The sequence below is a fragment of the Oryzias latipes genome, chromosome 11 (assembly GCF_002234675.1).
Source record: "Oryzias latipes chromosome 11, ASM223467v1".
NCBI lineage: Eukaryota > Metazoa > Chordata > Actinopteri > Beloniformes > Adrianichthyidae > Oryzias > Oryzias latipes.
This window is the reverse complement of record NC_019869.2, coordinates 26046485-26054607: the sequence shown is the minus strand read 5'-3', so window position 1 is coordinate 26054607 and position 8123 is coordinate 26046485. Positions and strand designations below refer to the sequence as shown.

The 8123-nt window shown below is 41.3% G+C and overlaps 1 long non-coding RNA gene across 1 annotated transcript; it reads right to left on the bottom strand.

Annotated features, from left to right (window-relative positions):
• Window positions 1–3382: 3382 nt before the first annotated feature.
• LOC110014783 lies at window positions 3383–6291 on the bottom strand. The gene is made up of 4 exons (XR_002289780.2): window positions 5800–6291; window positions 5271–5370; window positions 5085–5139; window positions 3383–4597 (listed from the first exon to the last, which is right to left on the bottom strand). It is a non-coding gene; the product is annotated as an uncharacterized LOC110014783 (long non-coding RNA).
• Window positions 6292–8123: the final 1832 nt, after the last annotated feature.

Here is an 8123-nt window from a genome sequence, read left to right as displayed (position 1 = left end):
TCTCCGCATTTCCATCCCCTGGGGGAGCACTCAGCTGCAGGCTGGTCGCGCACGGGGGGGGTTGACAGCTGGCTGGGGAGAGCGGGGATTGATCTGCCAACCCTTCAGTTGCTCTACTGCCTGAGCTAAACTGCTGCCCTCAAAAATATATAAATATTTTTAATAATGATGGATTAAATTTATATGCGCTTTTCTTCATTCACTCCTCATTCATACTTGGTGATGGTAGAGGCGTGGCTGCCAGTTCACATCTACGGTTCCTCTGACCATCACCGGGATCATTCATGCACATTCATGCTGGTAGGCAGTAGCGTTAAGGGTCTTGCCCAAGGGCCCTCACTGGGTGGTGTTAACTGCTCCCCAATTCAATTGCTTGCTTGTTCATTCCCCCCCAGGAATTGAACCCTGGTTTCCTGCATGTCAGTCCTTCACCTTTACCAACCCAGCCGCTAATCTCAGATCATCCGACAGTAAAAACTGATATTTTATGATAAATTCTGCAAAACGTATAGTTTTTGCAAGTTTGAGCCACAATGCTTTTCTTTTGCTTTGTAAATAGTGGATCAAATGCACAAACATTTACAGAAGTTTACTATTTCAGTAAAATATTAATTTTTAGCTAATTTAATGTATCTGAACCTGTGTCTTTTTTTAACCATTTCATTGCTAATCCAGGTGGCCTCATTAGAAAGATGCTATGAAGCCAAAGTCATCTGGTTGAATGGCAGCCTTCATTCAGATTTCATGCGTTTTTGTGTGTTTATGTTGGATTTTTCAATGGGATACAGAAGAATCAAAACCGAAACCTCCATCAATGCATTTAAAGCTGAGCTACTTGAACATAATTGGGATAAAGCTTATGAGTATTTTTACTGAAATTTGGTTTGTTGTATGATAAACATTGTCCAGTTCAAAATTCGAGAAAAAAATGAGTATTTCCATTGTCCATGGATTACAAAAGGATTGCAAAATGCATGTAAAAAGTAATACCCTTTAAAAAAAACTCATTAAAAAAGAGGACCAAGTAGGCAGAAATTAATGTAAAAAATACAAAAATAAATTAACGCAGATCATAAGAACATGGAAGGAATATTATGGAAAACTTCTAGAGAAAAATTAAAGTACTATCAAAAGAACATTGGGTATCCTTAATACTATTCTGAGAAAAGGTAACAAGGAAAACACTTATCCAAAATATTTAATTACTGACGACAAAGAAATACATCTAATGAAGGATACTGTTAAAAGATTTAAGGATTTTTTTGGAAACGTGGGACCTGAATTAAAAAAACAAATTCTGCATCCAGGAATATCAGGATAAGATGTGCAAATACTCATTGACAGAAATCCCAGTTCAATGGTTTTTATGCCATGAACAATTTTCCTGCTTCCAAAAGCTCATAATAAAAACATAGTGACTTGCCATTCCATTCAGAAAAAAAGTAAGAATCCTCCCATTCTTCCAGAAACGTCCTGTGTTTATCTCTATACTCTGAATTTCTCCATTTTGACCATGAGGGTAACAGTCTGCACGCACATCAAATGTTTACTTATTTTTTTCCGGCATTGGGCGTAACCCGCGTAGATGATGACCTATGTTTCTGGAGCATCATCAAAGCATACACACTGCCAAATTAATTTTATTATTATTTCTTTTTAATACCCTCTGATAGATTTGAGTGTGGTTTAAGAGGGAAAAAACTATGAAATGATGCACAATATAGAAAACATAGTAACGAGCCCAGCTGCTAATCAACTGGCTGCATTGCCTTTCTGTCCGTGCCCCATACACAGCACATCTGGGAACAGTCTCAGAGAGGGAGATGTAAGCAGAGGAGCAAATAGTGTATTCTACTCACCAACATCAACACCCATGTATTTACCCACACACAAACAGCCAAACAGCAGGGACGTCACTTCTGTTCACAGCCCCCACAGTCATGGTCAGGAACTTTACACAAGATTCCCCACTTCCCATGAGTCTTAGGTGCTGGGGTGGGGTTAACCCCCAGGTCGCCACAATGTAATGAGACGCAAAGAGCCACATGCTTATTGGCCGAGAGCCGCTTCGCCACCCCTGCTCTAATAGTTAATTCCTTGCGAAACATGCAATTCAGTTACCGTACAACCTATTCCTAGAAGAATTTAGACTTTTTTTTTGACCAGCCTCGTCGTCAGGATGAAGCCACATGGAAAATACTCAGCCTTAAGCGACGTAATCGCTCAGTGAGTGACCATGTCGTAGATTTCCGCATTCTGGCTGTAGAAGCCGGATGGCCAGATATTTCTCTCAAGGGAATCTCCAACCAGTCACTCAATGAAACTATAAAGGATCATCTCTGCTCCCAACCCGAAGCTCAAACATTCAAGGAGTTGGTGTCTGCAGCTCTTCGTTCGGACGCACAGTTAAAGGAAAGACAATCGGAAAAGATCTACACCATACCCAAGCCATCAAACAACTACAATTTCATTGCTTCTTTCCCCAACACTCCTCCTTCTACATCCAAACAGGAAACCTCTTGGGAAGTCTTGGAGGAACCCATGCAAATCGGACACTCCAAACTTACTCCAGAGGAACGTCAAAAAAGAAGGGATGAGCGGGCTTACTTCTGCTGTGGTAATACGGATAATATTGTCGAACAATGTCAGTTATGTTTAAACTGCAGAACCCCCCGCTAAAGGACAGGTCGCGGGGTAGCCACGACTCCAGCCCAGCCACTACTCTGCCAAACTATGACTCCCACCTACGCCACTCAGTTTCATCAACAAAGAAAGACTTAACTTACATCCTCGCCTCGCCGTATCTCTGGTGACGACGTCACGGACTCTTGCATCTTCCTAAAAATAAACCCTTACTCGTCTAATATCTTTGTGTCTCGTCCTGGGTTCCAGCGTTTGGGTCTGATCACGCCTCAACACATCATGACAGTTCCCAATGTTTGGACATTGTTTGTGGTGTCCCTCAGGGGTCAGTTCTGGGACCAATTTTATTTATTTTGTATATAAATTAGTTATTTAAGGTTTCTAATAAATTACAGTTAGTTTTATTTGCTGATGACACCCACTTTTTTTGTGGTGAGGATGATCTGCAGCAACTTATAGAAATTGTTAAGATGGGAAAAAAACTGAAGATGAGGTTTGATGTAATTAAACTTTCACTAAATTTAAGTAAAACAAAAAGGATGTTATTTGGTCACTAAAATGGTATACATATTAAAAGCAAAAATGTTTACTGGACCACAAATCACTCCACGTTGTACTGTACATTGGTCTCACCATATTTTTTTTGTTGTGTAGAGGTTTGAAGGAACAACTATCAAACAACTTTACGTTCACTTTCAATACTTCAAAAGAGAGCAATGCGAATCATACACAAAGTCAGTTTCCTTGAGCACACAAACAAATTGTTTATACAATCACAATTACTAACATTTTATGGTCTAGTAGAGTATTGTACAGCTCAAATAATATTTAAGGCAGAAAAAAAATATCCAAAGGTTTTTTACTAAATGTGAGGAAAAATACCATTTTAGGGGGAAAAAATAAATTTCTCTTACATAAAGCAAGTATAAATAAAAAAAGATTTTGTGTTTCAATTTTTGGAGTGAAGCTGTGGAACAGAACCAGTAAATGCTTGAAACGATGTCCAAACATAAACGAGTTTAAGTATAAATACAGAAATATGATCATTGATAAATTTGTACAAATACAAAACAATACAGAACATCAGCATTCGTAAATGTGCTTGGTTATAAAATGAGATTGTTTTATTCATTTGGGTGCTTTTGGAAATGAGAATTACATGTGCAGCTGTAACTGAATGTACATTTGGGTAGGGCACTGGACTTTGATGGTGATGGAAGTACTGGGTTTAGGAAAGTCATGACTTAAGGTAGAGGGGGTGAGAGTTTATAAGATAATTTTGTCTTGTATTGTCTATTTTTGTTATCTACACTTGTGTTCACTTGTCCAAAATAAATATTTTTGAACTTTATATAAAATTTGTGGGGGGTTTTTTGGGATGACTTTTGGAAAAGTGTAGATCCTTAAAAAAATGAATCAAAAAGGAAGCGATGTGTGGACGTGGAAGACCCCTGCAGGACCGCCTCAGAGTGGAGTATCGGTTTTACTGCAGTGGGAACAGTTTTGGCCAAACCGCACGCTTTCCATGCGATTCTGGATATTGTGTTTCAGTAGTTCTCGTCTGGGGGTTTCCTTCTGGAGCTGAGTTCCAGGACAAAATGTGAAAATGGACACAGAGGTTTGGAAAATGGTGCGGCTCTTCTCTCTGGGCTCTAATGACCCACATGTGTGAGCCGTTCGAGTGCGGTTTCTTTGACAGGAAAAGTGTTGCTCAGAAGGAGGGTGGAAAACGGGCAGCTGGATGACCGGCAGACGCCATCCACATATCCTGAAAACTGACAGAGGAGGGCATCCCAGTTTTGGCTTCAAACCTCCATCAGTTCATAGCAGCCTCACTCACAGCCAAGAGCAACCTTCTGTGGTTCTTCATCCTCCAGATGGCGGCTGGAGTTCCAACCTGCAGCAGGTAAAATATTCAGCTTCCAACCAGAGTCCCATCTGAACCTTTTCTGGGCTGTGCAATAAAAGAAAATGTTCTCATGGATTCGTTGATGTCAGTGACTGAAAGTATAAATAAATAAATAAACTTAACAGTTTTATCTTTCATATTCTGTTAGAATGTTGGACAAATGAATTCATGTGAAACGTTTCTATCTATGAAGCTCCACTTGTGATTACAGACTACTCAACGTCTTTTTTTGCTTTACTTTTATGTCAAGTTTTTACTTTGAATTGTGTTTTTTGAACTAAACCATGGGTATTTGTGGTCTTTTCATCTGAATTGTTAGATGTTTGGGTCATTAATAAAATGATCTTTGTGTCTTTTTCTGCACTGTTGATGTCTTTGTCTTCTGTGATTGTTCCATTCTGAGCTTGGACATAATTTAACTGTGCTGCAGTCGGCTTGGTGGTGTAGAAATCAGTTCTAATTATGAGGGTCTGCTGTGATGGTGAAGCATGCTGGGGCGCGGTTCTCCAAAGATTTGGGTTCAGTTACTTACCCTCCATGTAAAATCATCTCTGCATCAAACCACAACGTCAAACTACTGCAACCAACTGAAAACAGACCAGTGGAAAACCCAAAACACAATTTCAGCTCCAAAGACCTTTTGTCTAATGGTCCCCAAACCCTTGTGTTCTTATTCATCAGTGAATGGTAAACCAATGAGAAGAGGGTATACTGCCACCTGCATGTGGGGGGAGAGCATCAGCCTTCAGGCCTGGATCGTTGTGGACAAATGAAAGGAGATCTATCAGGATCTGGCATGGATAGACAAGGAGGATTTCCTGCAAACATATCAAGTTTTTGAGTCATTTTCTGCTTTCAGGGTTTCCCTTCAGTTAGACACCATCAAAACAATGTGCTACTCTGTCTATGATGTAACAGCCAGTTTAAACACTGTGGTTAGTTCAAGTGCTGAAAGCAGGAATTATTTTCCAGAGCAAACAGGGACTCTGAAAGCTGCACAGATTAAAAGCTGCAGGATTGCTCCAATCGCTTCAGACTCTATGTTAATGTGGAGAATTCCAGTACACAGGTCACAGTGTGGAGTTTACAGAAGCCTGTGCTTAATGAAAAAAAGGCTTGTAAATCCTTCCAGCAAACAGACTGTAGTGTTAATAATCCTGTGCCACTCTGAAGACGGGTTATTAAATCCCAACAAAAATCCCCAAAAGCTCCTGCAGAGTCAATGAAAGTTGGAACAAACTGGTCACCTTTTCATCTGTAGCAACTTGCAGCTTTTACAGGCAACAACACGAGACCTTTCATTTAAAGCGTCCACCTGCCAAGCACATCCCAGCATGCAGCACAGGCTCGCACCACTCTCTTTAAATAAGGCTGCAGATATCAGGCCTAACGAGCAGCTTTTCTCAAAGGCTCTGGCTAATTGCCACTTTCACTTCCACCTCAGGAGAGCTGCTCCTTGTCCTGACTCGGGGTCCCAGCATCTATGAACACTTTGAAGGGGATGAATGAAGAGGACAGATGACATGCAGCTGGAATAACGTCTGGGTGTCCCCTCCTGCTGGTCTCCAGCCGCTCTGCTGCAGCCCCTCCAGGCTTCAGGAGGGAGCTCAGAGCACCGCGGGTAGCTCTCTGGAACCACCTCAGACCTTAAAGGAAGGTGTTGCACATAAATTCAGCCATTATAGTATGTACCCCCTGGTGATTGCTGGGAACTCAGGGGAGGCCCCAAGAAAATGCACACTGACAAAAATCTCTCCAAACAGATGTGGGGGTGGGGGGGGGGGTTGCTGCGCTGTGCCTGCTGGGAGTTTGCCGCCTCAGCACATGGTCCTCACAGATGTAAGAGCACCCAGACCATTTAAAAGTGTCAGCATGACCACAGCAGAGGCAGGGCCCGTGTCCTTTTATTTCTTAAGCCTTTTATAGTAAACAACATCCATATTTATGATGACCTTTGACACACAAAAGAAAGATTTTTTAAAAAAAAGACTGGATCTCTGATCTCACCTTTCGCTCCTTGTGGGTGCCGCCCAGTTCATGGTGTCAACTTAGAGCCTCGGCAGCATGTCTGCAACATCCAAACCTTTGCAAAGATGGATGTGCTTATTGTGAATATAAAAGAAAAGTGTTTAGCCCATCACCTCCAGCTACATGGAAAAAGTTTGTGTGCCCCACTTTGTGATGTCACAATGTGAGGACACACTCCTTTTCGTGGATTGGGAGGGGCTGGTGTTCAGAGAGCGGGGTGTACAGAGTAATACTCAGAACTGCATGAATAGATCAAAATACCACTTTGGGCTTTTTTGTTCTTGACAAAGGAACATTATAATACGCTTTAAAGCTGAACAAATGTAGTTTGCATGGTAAGGCCCTTTAAGCCAGACTGAACTACAACATTGGATTGGACAGAATTGCCTCCTGGACAAGGACTCATCTGCTGCTTCTATTCTTCCAAGAGTTGAAGTTTGTCCTTCCAAGCATTTCTGCATGTGAATTGTATCGTTTCTTCAAACAGTTGGTTTTCCAAAGTTTATTGGGCCCAACCGTGTGGAAGCAGCAACTGCTTTCCCAAAAGGTTTTAGAGGAAAAATAAAGAGCCAAGAGGAAAGTAAAGAACGTTTTTTTTGTCTGTTTTTTTTCCATTTGCCCCACTGAATGTCAGACACAACTCACCCGTCAGCTCATCTCTTCACTCACCTGTTTGCACATCTATCAGCTCACCTGTTCATTCAACTGTTCACAATCCTCTGGCTCACCTGTTACCTCTTGGCTTACCTGTACTTCCTGTTGAAGGCCTCTTCTTAAATGATCACTGCTATCCGTCATTTAAAAAAATCCCAAATAATTATTAAAATGTTCTTAGTATTCTGTTTTAACCCTTGACCCTGACATTAAGATCTTTTGACTCCAGTAGCTCTTTAACCATTCATGCAATATTTCCATATGTTACATAACTCCAGTGGGTTGTGAAGCAGATAAAAGCAGCCTCAAGCTGATATTCAGCACTTAGTAGTACGATGTTTATGCAATAAACATAAACCAGCTGATTCTGTGGTGGAGAATTTCTGCACTTCAGAATCTATGACAACCACGCTGAACAGTCAAAGAGTTACAGTGAATAGTCACTGGTGATAGCTGGGGTGTTCAAAGGTCAAACACTTAGAGGATATCTTTATAAAATTACTCATGTAGTTCCTGTTCAGTGCAAGAAAAAAAATATTTGCATGAAAAAAAACCTGGTTCACTAAAACTCAACACAAAATATTTGGATAATTAAAAAGTTAAACTTTTTGTGGTTTTTAATTTGATGTGTTCAATGCCCGGGTCTCCCTGAAACACACTGAAAACCTGCTAAAGGGTTTACCCCACCTTCGCCCAACAGGAGCTGGGATAGGCTCCAACAACCCCAGGGGGGATTCAGCAGGTTCTGAAAAGGGATGGATGGAAGCCCAAGTCTCCTTCCTCCATCGTGAATGACAGCTGGAGTGGCCAGCTCCGGCTCTTGGTTTCCATACAGTCAAGCATCTCCAAGTGAAACTTCAGTTTGGTTCACATTCAGTCTGTTGTTCCG